Source organism: Oncorhynchus mykiss, unplaced genomic scaffold, assembly GCF_013265735.2.
Source record: "Oncorhynchus mykiss isolate Arlee unplaced genomic scaffold, USDA_OmykA_1.1 un_scaffold_156, whole genome shotgun sequence".
Taxonomy (NCBI): domain Eukaryota; kingdom Metazoa; phylum Chordata; class Actinopteri; order Salmoniformes; family Salmonidae; genus Oncorhynchus; species Oncorhynchus mykiss.
Genome location: NW_023493666.1, coordinates 537,535 through 552,570, shown reverse-complemented (window position 1 = coordinate 552,570; position 15,036 = coordinate 537,535). Strand labels below are relative to the sequence as shown.

At 37.1% G+C, this 15,036-nt stretch overlaps 16 non-coding genes across 16 annotated transcripts; all 16 read right to left on the bottom strand.

Moving 5' to 3' along the window:
- Positions 1-726: 726 nt before the first annotated feature.
- trnar-ucg lies at positions 727-799 on the bottom strand. Its single transcript has one exon. It is a non-coding gene; the product is annotated as a tRNA-Arg (tRNA).
- A 466-nt stretch (positions 800-1,265) lies between these two features.
- trnar-ucg lies at positions 1,266-1,338 on the bottom strand. The gene has a single exon. It is a non-coding gene; the product is annotated as a tRNA-Arg (tRNA).
- A 467-nt stretch (positions 1,339-1,805) lies between these two features.
- trnar-ucg lies at positions 1,806-1,878 on the bottom strand. The gene has a single exon. It is a non-coding gene; the product is annotated as a tRNA-Arg (tRNA).
- An 825-nt stretch (positions 1,879-2,703) lies between these two features.
- On the bottom strand, positions 2,704-2,776 carry trnar-ucg. The gene has a single exon. It is a non-coding gene; the product is annotated as a tRNA-Gln (tRNA).
- A 1,102-nt stretch (positions 2,777-3,878) lies between these two features.
- trnar-ucg lies at positions 3,879-3,951 on the bottom strand. The gene has a single exon. It is a non-coding gene; the product is annotated as a tRNA-Arg (tRNA).
- A 280-nt stretch (positions 3,952-4,231) lies between these two features.
- Positions 4,232-4,304, bottom strand: trnar-ucg. Its single transcript has one exon. It is a non-coding gene; the product is annotated as a tRNA-Arg (tRNA).
- A 277-nt stretch (positions 4,305-4,581) lies between these two features.
- Positions 4,582-4,654, bottom strand: trnar-ucg. The gene has a single exon. It is a non-coding gene; the product is annotated as a tRNA-Arg (tRNA).
- A 660-nt stretch (positions 4,655-5,314) lies between these two features.
- trnar-ucg lies at positions 5,315-5,387 on the bottom strand. The gene has a single exon. It is a non-coding gene; the product is annotated as a tRNA-Arg (tRNA).
- Positions 5,388-5,667: 280 nt separating this feature from the next.
- On the bottom strand, positions 5,668-5,740 carry trnar-ucg. Its single transcript has one exon. It is a non-coding gene; the product is annotated as a tRNA-Arg (tRNA).
- Positions 5,741-6,017: 277 nt separating this feature from the next.
- trnar-ucg lies at positions 6,018-6,090 on the bottom strand. Its single transcript has one exon. It is a non-coding gene; the product is annotated as a tRNA-Arg (tRNA).
- A 277-nt stretch (positions 6,091-6,367) lies between these two features.
- trnar-ucg lies at positions 6,368-6,440 on the bottom strand. The gene has a single exon. It is a non-coding gene; the product is annotated as a tRNA-Arg (tRNA).
- Positions 6,441-7,183: 743 nt separating this feature from the next.
- trnar-ucg lies at positions 7,184-7,256 on the bottom strand. The gene has a single exon. It is a non-coding gene; the product is annotated as a tRNA-Arg (tRNA).
- A 2,446-nt stretch (positions 7,257-9,702) lies between these two features.
- Positions 9,703-9,775, bottom strand: trnar-ucg. The gene has a single exon. It is a non-coding gene; the product is annotated as a tRNA-Arg (tRNA).
- Positions 9,776-10,599: 824 nt separating this feature from the next.
- On the bottom strand, positions 10,600-10,672 carry trnar-ucg. The gene has a single exon. It is a non-coding gene; the product is annotated as a tRNA-Arg (tRNA).
- Positions 10,673-12,695: 2,023 nt separating this feature from the next.
- trnar-ucg lies at positions 12,696-12,768 on the bottom strand. The gene has a single exon. It is a non-coding gene; the product is annotated as a tRNA-Arg (tRNA).
- An 824-nt stretch (positions 12,769-13,592) lies between these two features.
- trnar-ucg lies at positions 13,593-13,665 on the bottom strand. Its single transcript has one exon. It is a non-coding gene; the product is annotated as a tRNA-Arg (tRNA).
- Between the last annotated feature and the right edge of the window lie 1,371 nt (positions 13,666-15,036).

Below are 15,036 nucleotides of genomic sequence, written 5' to 3'. Positions count from 1 at the left end.
GAGCTAAGGAAATTTAACAACCACGAAGGGACTCAAACCCACAATTTTCAGATTCAAAGTCAGACACCTTATCCATTAGGCCACACAGTCTATGTGATGCATCCCTATTTGACATCATACAGACATTGCTTAGCAACAACAGACATCAAAGTTGTGATCCTGTCCGAATGAGGACAGCTAGTGATATTTAACAAGTACGAAGAGACAATTTCCCTCAATCTTGCGATGCAGAATCATACACAATATTTCTCAGGCCTTGCAGTCTAAGATTATTAAAGTTGAATAACAATGTACAAGTTTTTCAAAGCAACAAGAACAATGCCTTATTTCGGGAAATTGCAAACATCTTCAAATTAGCTGAGCTAAGGAAATTTAACAACCACGAAGGGACTCAAACCCACAATTTTCAGATTCAAAGTCAGACACCTTATCCATTAGAACACACAGTCTACTTAATACATCCCTATTTCACATCATACAGACATTGCTTAGCAACAACAGACATCAAAGTTGTGAACCTGTCCGAATGAGGAAAGCTAATGATATTTGACAAGTACAAAGATACTCTTTCCTTCAATCTTGCGATGCAGATTCAGACACAATAATTCTCAGGCCTTGCAGTCTAAGATTATTAAAGTTGAATAACAATGTCCAAGCAACAAGACCAATGCCTCAGTTTGGGAAATTGCAAATATGTTCAAATTAGCTGAGCTAAATGAAACTAAACAACCACGAAGGGACTCGAACCCTCAATCTTCTGATTCGAAGTCAGACGCCTTATCCATTAGGCCACGCAGTCTACGTGATACATCCCTATTTAAACAACAATGTATACGTTTTTCAAAGCAACAAGAACAATGCCTTATTTCGGGAAATTGCAAACATCTTCAAATTAGCTGAGCTAAGGAAATTTAACAACCACGAAGGGACTCAAACCCACAATTTTCAGATTAAAAGTCAGACACCTTATCCATTAGGCCACACAGTCTACTTAATATATCCCTATTTCACATCATACAGACATTGCTTAGCAACAACAGACATCAAAGTTGTGAACCTGTCCGAATGAGAAAAGCTAATGATATTTGACAAGTACAAAGATACTCTTTCCTTCAATCTTGCGATGCAGATTCAGACACAATAATTCTCAGGCCTTGCAGTCTAAGATTATTAAAGTTGAATAACAATGTCCAAGCAACAAGACCAATGCCTTAGTTTGGGAAATTGCAAATATGTTCAAATTAGCTGAGCTAAATGAAACTAAACAACCACGAAGGGACTCGAACCCTCAATCTTCTGATTCGAAGTCAGACGCCTTATCCATTAGACCACGCAGTCTACGTGATACATCCCTATTTAAACAACAATGTATACGTTTTTCAAAGCAACAAGAACAATGCCTTATTTCGGGAAATTGCAAACATCTTCAAATTAGCTGAGCTAAGGAAATTTAACAACCACGAAGGGACTAAAAACCAACTATTTTCAGATTCAAAGTCAGACACCTTATCCATTAGGCCACACAGTCTACTTAATATATCCCTATTTCACATCATACAGACATTGCTTAGCAACAACAGACATCAAAGTTGTGAACCTGTCCGAATGAGAAAAGCTAATGATATTTAACAAGTACAAAGATACTCTTTTCTTCAATCTTGCGATGCAGATTCAGACACAATAGTTCTCAGGCCTTGCAGTCTAAGATTATTAAAGTTGAATAACAATGTCCAAGCAACAAGACCAATGCCTTAGTTTGGGAAATTGCAAATATGTTCAAATTAGCTGAGCTAAATGAAACTAAACAACCACGAAGGGACTCGAACCCTCAATCTTCTGATTCGAAGTCAGACGCCTTATCCATTAGGCCACGCAGTCTACGTGATACATCCCTATTTAAACAACAATGTATACGTTTTTCAAAGCAACAAGAACAATGCCTTATTTCGGGAAATTGCAAACATCTTCAAATTAGCTGAGCTAAGGAAATTTAACAACCACGAAGGGACTCAAACCCACAATTTTCAGATTCAAAGTCAGACACCTTATCCATTAGGCCACACAGTCTATGTGATGCATCCCTATTTGACATCATACAGACATTGCTTAGCAACAACAGACATCAAAGTTGTGATCCTGTCCGAATGAGGACAGCTAGTGATATTTAACAAGTACGAAGAGACAATTTCCCTCAATCTTGCGATGCAGAATCATACACAATATTTCTCAGGCCTTGCAGTCTAAGATTATTAAAGTTGAATAACAATGTACAAGTTTTTCAAAGCAACAAGAACAATGCCTTATTTCGGGAAATTGCAAACATCTTCAAATTAGCTGAGCTAAGGAAATTTAACAACCACGAAGGGACTCAAACCCACAATTTTCAGATTCAAAGTCAGACACCTTATCCATTAGAACACACAGTCTACTTAATACATCCCTATTTCACATCATACAGACATTGCTTAGCAACAACAGACATCAAAGTTGTGAACCTGTCCGAATGAGGAAAGCTAATGATATTTGACAAGTACAAAGATACTCTTTCCTTCAATCTTGCGATGCAGATTCAGACACAATAATTCTCAGGCCTTGCAGTCTAAGATTATTAAAGTTGAATAACAATGTCCAAGCAACAAGACCAATGCCTCAGTTTGGGAAATTGCAAATATGTTCAAATTAGCTGAGCTAAATGAAACTAAACAACCACGAAGGGACTCGAACCCTCAATCTTCTGATTCAAAGTCAGACGCCTTATCCATTAGGCCACGCAGTCTACGTGATACATCCCTATTTAAACAACAATGTATACGTTTTTCAAAGCAACAAGAACAATGCCTTATTTCGGGAAATTGCAAACATCTTCAAATTAGCTGAGCTAAGGAAATTTAACAACCACGAAGGGACTCAAACCCACAATTTTCAGATTAAAAGTCAGACACCTTATCCATTAGGCCACACAGTCTACTTAATATATCCCTATTTCACATCATACAGACATTGCTTAGCAACAACAGACATCAAAGTTGTGAACCTGTACGAATGAGAAAAGCTAATGATATTTAACAAGTACAAAGATACTCTTTTCTTCAATCTTGCGATGCAGATTCAGACACAATAATTCTCAGGCCTTGCAGTCTTAGATTATTAAAGTTGAACAACAATGTCCAAGCTTTTCAAAGCAACAAGACCAATGCCATATTTAGGGAAATTGCAAACATGTACAAATTAGCTGAGCTAATGAAATTAAACGACCCTATTTGATATCATACAGACTTTGCTATGCAACAGTAGACATCAAAGTTGTGATCCTGTCCAAATGAGGAAAGCTAGTGATATTTAACAAGTACGAAGAGACAATTTCCCTCAATCTTGCGATGCAGAATCATACACAATATTTCTCAGGACTTGCAGTCTTAGATTATTAAAGTTAAACAACAATGTACAAGTTTTTCAAAGCAACAAGAACAATGCCTTATTTCGGGAAATTGCAAACATCTTCAAATTAGCTGAGGTAAGGAAATTTAACAACCACGAAGGGACTCAAACCCACAATTTTCATATTCAAAGTCAGACACCTTATCCATTAGGCCACACAGTCTACTTAATACATCCCTATTTCACATCATACAGACATTGCTTAGCAACAACAGACATCAAAGTTGTGAACCTGTCCGAATGAGGAAAGCTAATGATATTTGACAAGTACAAAGATACTCTTTCCTTCAATCTTGCGATGCAGATTCAGACACAATAATTCTCAGGCCTTGCAGTCTAAGATTATTAAAGTTGAATAACAATGTCCAAGCAACAAGACCAATGCCTTAGTTTGGGAAATTGCAAATATGTTCAAATTAGCTGAGCTAAATGAAACTAAACAACCACGAAGGGACTCGAACCCTCAATCTTCTGATTCGAAGTCAGACACCTTATCCATTAGGCTACGCAGTCTACATGATACACCCCTATTTGACATCATACAGACATTGCTTAGCAACAACAGACATCAAAGTTGTGAACCTGTCCGAGTGAGGAAAGCTAATGATATTTAACAAGTACAAAGAGACCTTTAACCTCAATCTTGCGATGCAGAATCAGACACAATAATTCTCAGGCCTTGCAATAGTAGATTATTAAAGATGAATGTCTTAGCATTTCAAAGCAACAAGAAAAATGTCTTATTTTGGGAAATTGCAAACATCTTCAAATTAGCTGAGCTAATGAAATTTAACAACCACGAAGGGACTCGAACCCTCAATCTTCTGATTCGAAGTCAGACGCCTTATCCATTAGGCCACGCAATCTACGTGATACATCCCTATTTGACATCATACAGACTTTGCTATGCAACAGTAGACATCAAAGTTGTGATCCTGTCCAAATGAGGAAAGCTATTGATATTTAACAAGTACGAAGAGACTATTTCCCTCAATCTTGCGATGCAGATTCAGACACAATAATTATCAGGCCTTGCAGTCTAAGATTATTAAAGTTGAATAACAATGTCCAAGCAACAAGACCAATGCCTTAGTTTGGGAAATTGCAAACATGTTCAAATTAGCTGAGCTAAATGAAACTAAACAACCACGAAGGGACTCGAACCCTCAATCTTCTGATTCGAAGTCAGACGCCTTATCCATTAGGCCACGCAGCCTATGTGATGCATCCCTATTTGACATCATACAGACATTGCTATGCAACAGTAGACATCAAAGTTGTGATCCTGTCCAAATGAGGAAAGCTAGTGATATTTAACAAGTACGAAGAGACTATTTCCCTCAATCTTGCGATGCAGAATCATACACAATATTTCTCAGGCCTTGCAGTCTAAGATTATTAAAGTTGAATAACAATGTCCAAGCAACAAGACCAATGCCTTAGTCTTCAATCTTGCGATGCAGATTCAGACACAATAATTCTCAGGCCTTGCAGTCTTAGATTATTAAAGTTGAACAACAATGTCCAAGCTTTTCAAAGCAACAAGACCAATGCCATATTTAGGGAAATTGCAAACATGTACAAATTAGCTGAGCTAATGAAATTAAACGACCCTATTTGATATCATACAGACTTTGCTATGCAACAGTAGACATCAAAGTTGTGATCCTGTCCAAATGAGGAAAGCTAGTGATATTTAACAAGTACGAAGAGACAATATCCCTCAATCTTGCGATGCAGAATCATACACAATATTTCTCAGGACTTGCAGTCTAAGATTATTAAAGTTGAATAACAATGTCCAAGCAACAAGACCAATGCCTTAGTTTGGGAAATTGCAAATATGTTCAAATTAGCTGAGCTAAATGAAACTAAACAACCACGAAGGGACTCGAACCCTCAATCTTCTGATTCGAAGTCAGACACCTTATCCATTAGGCTACGCAGTCTACATGATACACCCCTATTTGACATCATACAGACATTGCTTAGCAACAACAGACATCAAAGTTGTGAACCTGTCCGAATGAGGAAAGCTAATGATATTTAACAAGTACAAAGAGACCTTTAACCTCAATCTTGCGATGCAGAATCAGACACAATAATTCTCAGGCCTTGCAATAGTAGATTATTAAAGATGAATGTCTTAGCATTTCAAAGCAACAAGAAAAATGTCTTATTTTGGGAAATTGCAAACATCTTCAAATTAGCTGAGCTAATGAAATTTAACAACCACGAAGGGACTCGAACCCTCAATCTTCTGATTCGAAGTCAGACGCCTTATCCATTAGGCCACGCAATCTACATGATACATCCCTATTTGACATCATACAGACTTTGCTATGCAACAGTAGACATCAAAGTTGTGATCCTGTCCAAATGAGGAAAGCTAGTGATATTTAACAAGTACGAAGAGACTATTTCCCTCAATCTTGCGATGCAGAATCATACACAATATTTCTCAGGCCTTGCAGTCTAAGATTATTAAAGTTGAATAACAATGTCCAAGCAACAAGACCAATGCCTTAGTTTGGGAAATTGCAAACATGTTCAAATTAGCTGAGCTAAATGAAACTAAACAACCACGAAGGGACTCGAACCCTCAATCTTCTGATTCGAAGTCAGACGCCTTATCCATTAGGCCACGCAGTCTATGTGATGCATCCCTATTTGACATCATATAGACATTGCTTAGCAACAACAGACATCAAAGTTGTGATCCTGTCCGAATGAGGACAGCTAGTGATATTTAACAAGTACGAAGAGACAAATTCCCTCAATCTTGCGATGCAGAATCATACACAATATTTCTCAGGCCTTGCAGTCTAAGATTATTAAAGTTGAATAACAATGTCCAAGCAACAAGACCAATGCCTTAGTTTGGGAAATTGCAAATATGTTCAAATTAGCTGAGCTAAATGAAACTAAACAACCACGAAGGGACTCGAACCCTCAATCTTCTGATTCGAAGTCAGACGCCTTATCCATTAGGCCACGCAGTCTACGTGATACATACCTATTTAAACAACAATGTATACGTTTTTCAAAGCAACAAGAACAATGCCTTATTTCGGGAAATTGCAAACATCTTCAAATTAGCTGAGCTAAGGAAATTTAACAACCACGAAGGGACTCAAACACACAATTTTCAGATTCAAAGTCAGACACCTTATCCATTAGGCCACACAGTCTACTTAATATATCCCTATTTCACATCATACAGACATTGCTTAGCAACAACAGACATCAAAGTTGTGAACCTGTCCGAATGAGAAAAGCTTATGATATTTAACAAGTACAAAGATACTCTTTTCTTCAATCTTGCGATGCAGATTCAGACACAATAATTCTCAGGCCTTGCAGTCTTAGATTATTAAAGTTGAACAACAATGTCCAAGCTTTTCAAAGCAACAAGACCAATGCCATATTTAGGGAAATTGCAAACATGTACAAATTAGCTGAGCTAATGAAATTAAACGACCCTATTTGATATCATACAGACTTTGCTATGCAACAGTAGACATCAAAGTTGTGATCCTGTCCAAATGAGGAAAGCTAGTGATATTTAACAAGTACGAAGAGACAATATCCCTCAATCTTGCGATGCAGAATCATACACAATATTTCTCAGGACTTGCAGTCTAAGATTATTAAAGTTGAATAACAATGTCCAAGCAACAAGACCAATGCCTTAGTTTGGGAAATTGCAAACATGTTCAAATTAGCTGAGCTAAATGAAACTAAACAACCACGAAGGGACTCGAACCCTCAATCTTCTGATTCGAAGTCAGACGCCTTATCCATTAGGCCACACAGTCTATGTGATGCATCCCTATTTGACATCATACAGACATTGCTTAGCAACAACAGACATCAAAGTTGTGATCCTGTCCGAATGAGGACAGCTAGTGATATTTAACAAGTACGAAGAGACAATTTCCCTCAATCTTGCGATGCAGAATCATACACAATATTTCTCAGGCCTTGCAGTCTAAGATTATTAAAGTTGAATAACAATGTACAAGTTTTTCAAAGCAACAAGAACAATGCCTTATTTCGGGAAATTGCAAACATCTTCAAATTAGCTGAGCTAAGGAAATTTAACAACCACGAAGGGACTCAAACCCACAATTTTCAGATTCAAAGTCAGACACCTTATCCATTAGAACACACAGTCTACTTAATACATCCCTATTTCACATCATACAGTAGACATCAAAGTTGTGATCCTGTCCAAATGAGGAAAGCTAGTGATATTTAACAAGTACGAAGAGACAATTTCCCTCAATCTTGCGATGCAGAATCATACACAATATTTCTCAGGCCTTGCAGTCTAAGATTATTAAAGTTGAATACACGCAGTCTATGTGATGCATCCCTATTTGACATCATACAGACATTGCTTAGCAACAACAGACATCAAAGTTGTGAACCTGTCCGAATGAGGAAAGCTAATGATATTTAACAAGTACAAAGATACTCTTTTCTTCAATCTTGCGATGCAGATTCAGACACAATAATTCTCAGGCATTGCAGTCTTAGATTATTAAAGTTGAACAACAATGTCCAAGCTTTTCAAAGCAACAAGACCAATGCCATATTTAGGGAAATTGCAAACATGTACAAATTAGCTGAGCTAATGAAAATAAACGACCCTATTTGATATCATACAGACTTTGCTATGCAACAGTAGACATCAAAGTTGTGATCCTGTCCAAATGAGGAAAGCTAGTGATATTTAACAAGTAAGAAGAGACCTTTTCCCTCAATCTTGCGATGCAGAATCAGACACAATAATTCTCAGGCCTTGCAATATTAGATTATTAAAGTTGAATAACAATGTCCAAGCAACAAGACCAATGCCTTAGTTTGGGAAATTGCAAACATGTTCAAATTAGCTGAGCTAAATGAAACTAAACAACCACGAAGGGACTCGAACCCTCAATGTTCTGATTCAAAGTCAGACGCCTTATCCATTAGACCACTCAGTCTACGTGATACATCCCTATTTGACATCATACAGACATTGCTTAGCAACAACAGACATCAAAGTTGTGAACCTGTCCGAATGAGGAAAGCTAATGATATTTAACAAGTACAAAGATACTCTTTTCTTCAATCTTGCGATGCAGATTCAGACACAATAATTCTCAGGCCTTGCAGTCTTAGATTATTAAAGTTGAACAACAATGTCCAAGCTTTTCAAAGCAACAAGACCAATGCCATATTTAGGGAAATTGCAAACATGTACAAATTAGCTGAGCTAATGAAATTAAACAACCCTATTTGATATCATACAGACTTTGCTATGCAACAGTAGACATCAAAGTTGTGATCCTGTCCAAATGAGGAAAGCTAGTGATATTTAACAAGTAAGAAGAGACCTTTTCCCTCAATCTTGCGATGCAGAATCAGACACAATAATTCTCAGGCCTTGCAATATTAGATTATTAAAGATGAATAACAATGTCTTAGCATTTCAAAGCAACAAGAACAATGCCTTATTTCGGGAAATTGCAAACATGTCCATATTAGCTGATTTAATGAAATTAAACGACCACGAAAATGCCTCAAAAGCCCAATTTTCTGTTTCGAAGTCAGACGCCTTATTCACGAGGCAACACCTTCTACTCCATATTCTCCGATATAACATCAAACAGACGTTGCTTAGCAACAACAGACATCAAAGTTGTGAACCTATCCGAATGAGGACAGCTAGTGATATTTTACAAGTACGAAAAGACTATGTCCCTCAATCTTGCGATGCCGAATCAGACACAATATTTCTCAGGCCTTGCAGTCTTAGATTATTAAAGTTAAACAACAATGTACAAGTTTTTCAAAGCAACAAGAACAATGCCTTATTTCGGGAAATTGCAAACATCTTCAAATTAGCTGAGGTAAGGAAATTTAACAACCACGAAGGGACTCAAACCCACAATTTTCATATTCAAAGTCAGACACCTTATCCATTAGGCCACACAGTCTACTTAATACATCCCTATTTCACATCATACAGACATTGCTTAGCAACAACAGACATCAAAGTTGTGAACCTGTCCGAATGAGGAAAGCTAATGATATTTGACAAGTACAAAGATACTCTTTCCTTCAATCTTGCGATGCAGATTCAGACACAATATTTCTCAGGCCTTGCAGTCTAAGATTATTAAAGTTGAATAACAATGTCCAAGCAACAAGACCAATGCCTTAGTTTGGGAAATTGCAAATATGTTCAAATTAGCTGAGCTAAATGAAACTAAACAACCACGAAGGGACTTGAACCCTCAATCTTCTGATTCGAAGTCAGACACCTTATCCATTAGGCTACGCAGTCTACGTGATACACCCCTATTTGACATCATACAGACATTGCTTAGCAACAACAGACATCAAAGTTGTGAACCTGTCCGAATGAGGAAAGCTAATGATATTTAACAAGTACAAAGATACTCTTTTCTTCAATCTTGCGATGCAGATTCAGACACAATAATTCTCAGGCCTTGCAGTCTTAGATTATTAAAGTTGAACAACAATGTCCAAGCTTTTCAAAGCAACAAGACCAATGCCATATTTAGGGAAATTGCAAACATGTAAAAATTAGCTGAGCTAATGAAATTAAACGACCCTATTTGATATCATACAGACTTTGCTATGCAACAGTAGACATCAAAGTTGTGATCCTGTCCAAATGAGGAAAGCTAGTGATATTTAACAAGTAAGAAGAGACCTTTTCCCTCAATCTTGCGATGCAGAATCAGACACAATATTTCTCAGGCCTTGCAGTCTAAGATTATTAAAGTTGAATAACAATGTCCAAGCAACAAGACCAATGCCTTAGTTTGGGAAATTGCAAACATGTTCAAATTAGCTGAGCTAATGAAATTAAACGACCCTATTTGATATCATACAGACTTTGCTATGCAACAGTAGACATCAAAGTTGTGATCCTGTCCAAATGAGGAAAGCTAGTGATATTTAACAAGTAAGAAGAGACCTTTAACCTCAATCTTGCGATGCAGAATCAGACACAATAATTCTCAGGCCTTGCAATAGTAGATTATTAAAGATGAATGTCTTAGCATTTCAAAGCAACAAGAAAAATGTCTTATTTTGGGAAATTGCAAACATCTTCAAATTAGCTGAGCTAATGAAATTTAACAACCACGAAGGGACTCGAACCCTCAATCTTCTGATTCGAAGTCAGACGCCTTATCCATTAGGCCACGCAGTCTACGTGATACATCCCTATTTGACATCATACAGACTTTGCTATGCAACAGTAGACATCAAAGTTGTGATCCTGTCCAAATGAGGAAAGCTAGTGATATTTAACAAGTACGAAGAGACTATTTCCCTCAATCTTGCGATGCAGAATCATACACAATATTTCTCAGGCCTTGCAGTCTAAGATTATTAAAGTTGAATAACAATGTCCAAGCAACAAGACCAATGCCTTAGTTTGGGAAATTGCACACAAAGCAACAAGAACAATGCCTTATTTCTGGAAATTGCAAACATCTTCAAATTAGCTGAGCTAAGGAAATTTAACAACCACGAAGGGACTCAAACCCACAATTTTCAGATTCAAAGTCAGACACCTTATCCATTAGGCCACACAGTCTACTTAATACATCCCTATTTCACATCATACAGACATTGCTTAGCAACAACAGACATCAAAGTTGTGAACCTGTCCGAATGAGGAAAGCTAATGATATTTAACAAGTACAAAGATACTCTTTCCTTCAATCTTGCGATGCAGATTCAGACACAATAATTCTCAGGCCTTGCAGTCTAAGATTATTAAAGTTGAACAACAATGTCCAAGCTTTTCAAAGCAACAAGACCAATGCCATATTTAGGTCAATTGCAAACATGTACAAATTAGCTGAGCTAATGAAATTAAACGACCCTATTTGATATCATACAGACTTTGCTATGCAACAGTAGACATCAAAGTTGTGATCCTGTCCAAATGAGGAAAGCTAGTGATATTTAACAAGTAAGAAGAGACCTTTTCCCTCAATCTTGCGATGCAGAATCAGACACAATAATTCTCAGGCCTTGCAATATTAGATTATTAAAGATGAATAACAATGTCTTAGCATTTCAAAGCAACAAGAACAATGCCTTATTTCGGGAAATTGCAAACATGTCCATATTAGCTGATTTAATGAAATTAAACGACCACGAAAATGCCTCAAAAGCCCAATTTTCTGTTTCGAAGTCAGACGCCTTATTCACGAGGCAACACCTTCTACTCCATATTCTCCGATATAACATCAAACAGACGTTGCTTAGCAACAACAGACATCAAAGTTGTGATCCTGTCCAAATGAGGAAAGCTAGTGATATTTAACAAGTAAGAAGAGACCTTTTCCCTCAATCTTGCGATGCAGAATCAGACACAATAATTCTCAGGCCTTGCAATATTAGATTATTAAAGATGAATAACAATGTCTTAGCATTTCAAAGCAACAAGAACAATGCCTTATTTCGGGAAATTGCAAACATGTCCATATTAGCTGATTTAATTAAATTAAACGACCACGAAAATGCCTCAAAAGCCCAATTTTCTGTTTCGAAGTCAGACGCCTTATTCACGAGGCAACACCTTCTACTCCATATTCTCCGATATAACATCAAACAGACGTTGCTTAGCAACAACAGACATCAAAGTTGTGAACCTATCCGAATGAGGACAGCTAGTGATATTTTACAAGTACGAAAAGACTATGTCCCTCAATCTTGCGATGCCGAATCAGACACAATATTTCTCAGGCCTTGCAGTCTTAGATTATTAAAGTTAAACAACAATGTACAAGTTTTTCAAAGCAACAAGAACAATGCCTTATTTCGGGAAATTGCAAACATCTTCAAATTAGCTGAGGTAAGGAAATTTAACAACCACGAAGGGACTCAAACCCACAATTTTCATATTCAAAGTCAGACACCTTATCCATTAGGCCACACAGTCTACTTAATACATCCCTATTTCACATCATACAGACATTGCTTAGCAACAACAGACATCAAAGTTGTGAACCTGTCCGAATGAGGAAAGCTAATGATATTTGACAAGTACAAAGATACTCTTTCCTTCAATCTTGCGATGCAGATTCAGACACAATATTTCTCAGGCCTTGCAGTCTAAGATTATTAAAGTTGAATAACAATGTCCAAGCAACAAGACCAATGCCTTAGTTTGGGAAATTGCAAATATGTTCAAATTAGCTGAGCTAAATGAAACTAAACAACCACGAAGGGACTTGAACCCTCAATCTTCTGATTCGAAGTCAGACACCTTATCCATTAGGCTACGCAGTCTACGTGATACACCCCTATTTGACATCATACAGACATTGCTTAGCAACAACAGACATCAAAGTTGTGAACCTGTCCGAATGAGGAAAGCTAATGATATTTAACAAGTACAAAGATACTCTTTTCTTCAATCTTGCGATGCAGATTCAGACACAATAATTCTCAGGCCTTGCAGTCTTAGATTATTAAAGTTGAACAACAATGTCCAAGCTTTTCAAAGCAACAAGACCAATGCCATATTTAGGGAAATTGCAAACATGTAAAAATTAGCTGAGCTAATGAAATTAAACGACCCTATTTGATATCATACAGACTTTGCTATGCAACAGTAGACATCAAAGTTGTGATCCTGTCCAAATGAGGAAAGCTAGTGATATTTAACAAGTAAGAAGAGACCTTTTCCCTCAATCTTGCGATGCAGAATCAGACACAATATTTCTCAGGCCTTGCAGTCTAAGATTATTAAAGTTGAATAACAATGTCCAAGCAACAAGACCAATGCCTTAGTTTGGGAAATTGCAAACATGTTCAAATTAGCTGAGCTAATGAAATTAAACGACCCTATTTGATATCATACAGACTTTGCTATGCAACAGTAGACATCAAAGTTGTGATCCTGTCCAAATGAGGAAAGCTAGTGATATTTAACAAGTAAGAAGAGACCTTTAACCTCAATCTTGCGATGCAGAATCAGACACAATAATTCTCAGGCCTTGCAATAGTAGATTATTAAAGATGAATGTCTTAGCATTTCAAAGCAACAAGAAAAATGTCTTATTTTGGGAAATTGCAAACATCTTCAAATTAGCTGAGCTAATGAAATTTAACAACCACGAAGGGACTCGAACCCTCAATCTTCTGATTCGAAGTCAGACGCCTTATCCATTAGGCCACGCAGTCTACGTGATACATCCCTATTTGACATCATACAGACTTTGCTATGCAACAGTAGACATCAAAGTTGTGATCCTGTCCAAATGAGGAAAGCTAGTGATATTTAACAAGTACGAAGAGACTATTTCCCTCAATCTTGCGATGCAGAATCATACACAATATTTCTCAGGCCTTGCAGTCTAAGATTATTAAAGTTGAATAACAATGTCCAAGCAACAAGACCAATGCCTTAGTTTGGGAAATTGCAAACAAAGCAACAAGAACAATGCCTTATTTCTGGAAATTGCAAACATCTTCAAATTAGCTGAGCTAAGGAAATTTAACAACCACGAAGGGACTCAAACCCACAATTTTCAGATTCAAAGTCAGACACCTTATCCATTAGGCCACACAGTCTACTTAATACATCCCTATTTCACATCATACAGACATTGCTTAGCAACAACAGACATCAAAGTTGTGAACCTGTCCGAATGAGGAAAGCTAATGATATTTAACAAGTACAAAGATACTCTTTCCTTCAATCTTGCGATGCAGATTCAGACACAATAATTCTCAGGCCTTGCAGTCTAAGATTATTAAAGTTGAACAACAATGTCCAAGCTTTTCAAAGCAACAAGACCAATGCCATATTTAGGTCAATTGCAAACATGTACAAATTAGCTGAGCTAATGAAATTAAACGACCCTATTTGATATCATACAGACTTTGCTATGCAACAGTAGACATCAAAGTTGTGATCCTGTCCAAATGAGGAAAGCTAGTGATATTTAACAAGTAAGAAGAGACCTTTTCCCTCAATCTTGCGATGCAGAATCAGACACAATAATTCTCAGGCCTTGCAATATTAGATTATTAAAGATGAATAACAATGTCTTAGCATTTCAAAGCAACAAGAACAATGCCTTATTTCGGGAAATTGCAAACATGTCCATATTAGCTGATTTAATGAAATTAAACGACCACGAAAATGCCTCAAAAGCCCAATTTTCTGTTTCGAAGTCAGACGCCTTATTCACGAGGCAACACCTTCTACTCCATATTCTCCGATATAACATCAAACAGACGTTGCTTAGCAACAACAGACATCAAAGTTGTGAACCTATCCGAATGAGGACAGCTAGTGATATTTTACAAGTACGAAAAGACTATGTCCCTCAATCTTGCGATGCCGAATCAGACACAATATTTCTCAGGCCTTGCGGTCTTAGATTATTAAAGTTAAACAACAATGTACAAGTTTTTCAAAGCAACAAGAACAATGCCTTATTTCGGGAAATTGCAAACATCTTCAAATTAGCTGAGGTAAGGAAATTTAACAACCACGAAGGGACTCAAACCCACAATTTTCATATTCAAAGTCAGACACCTTATCCA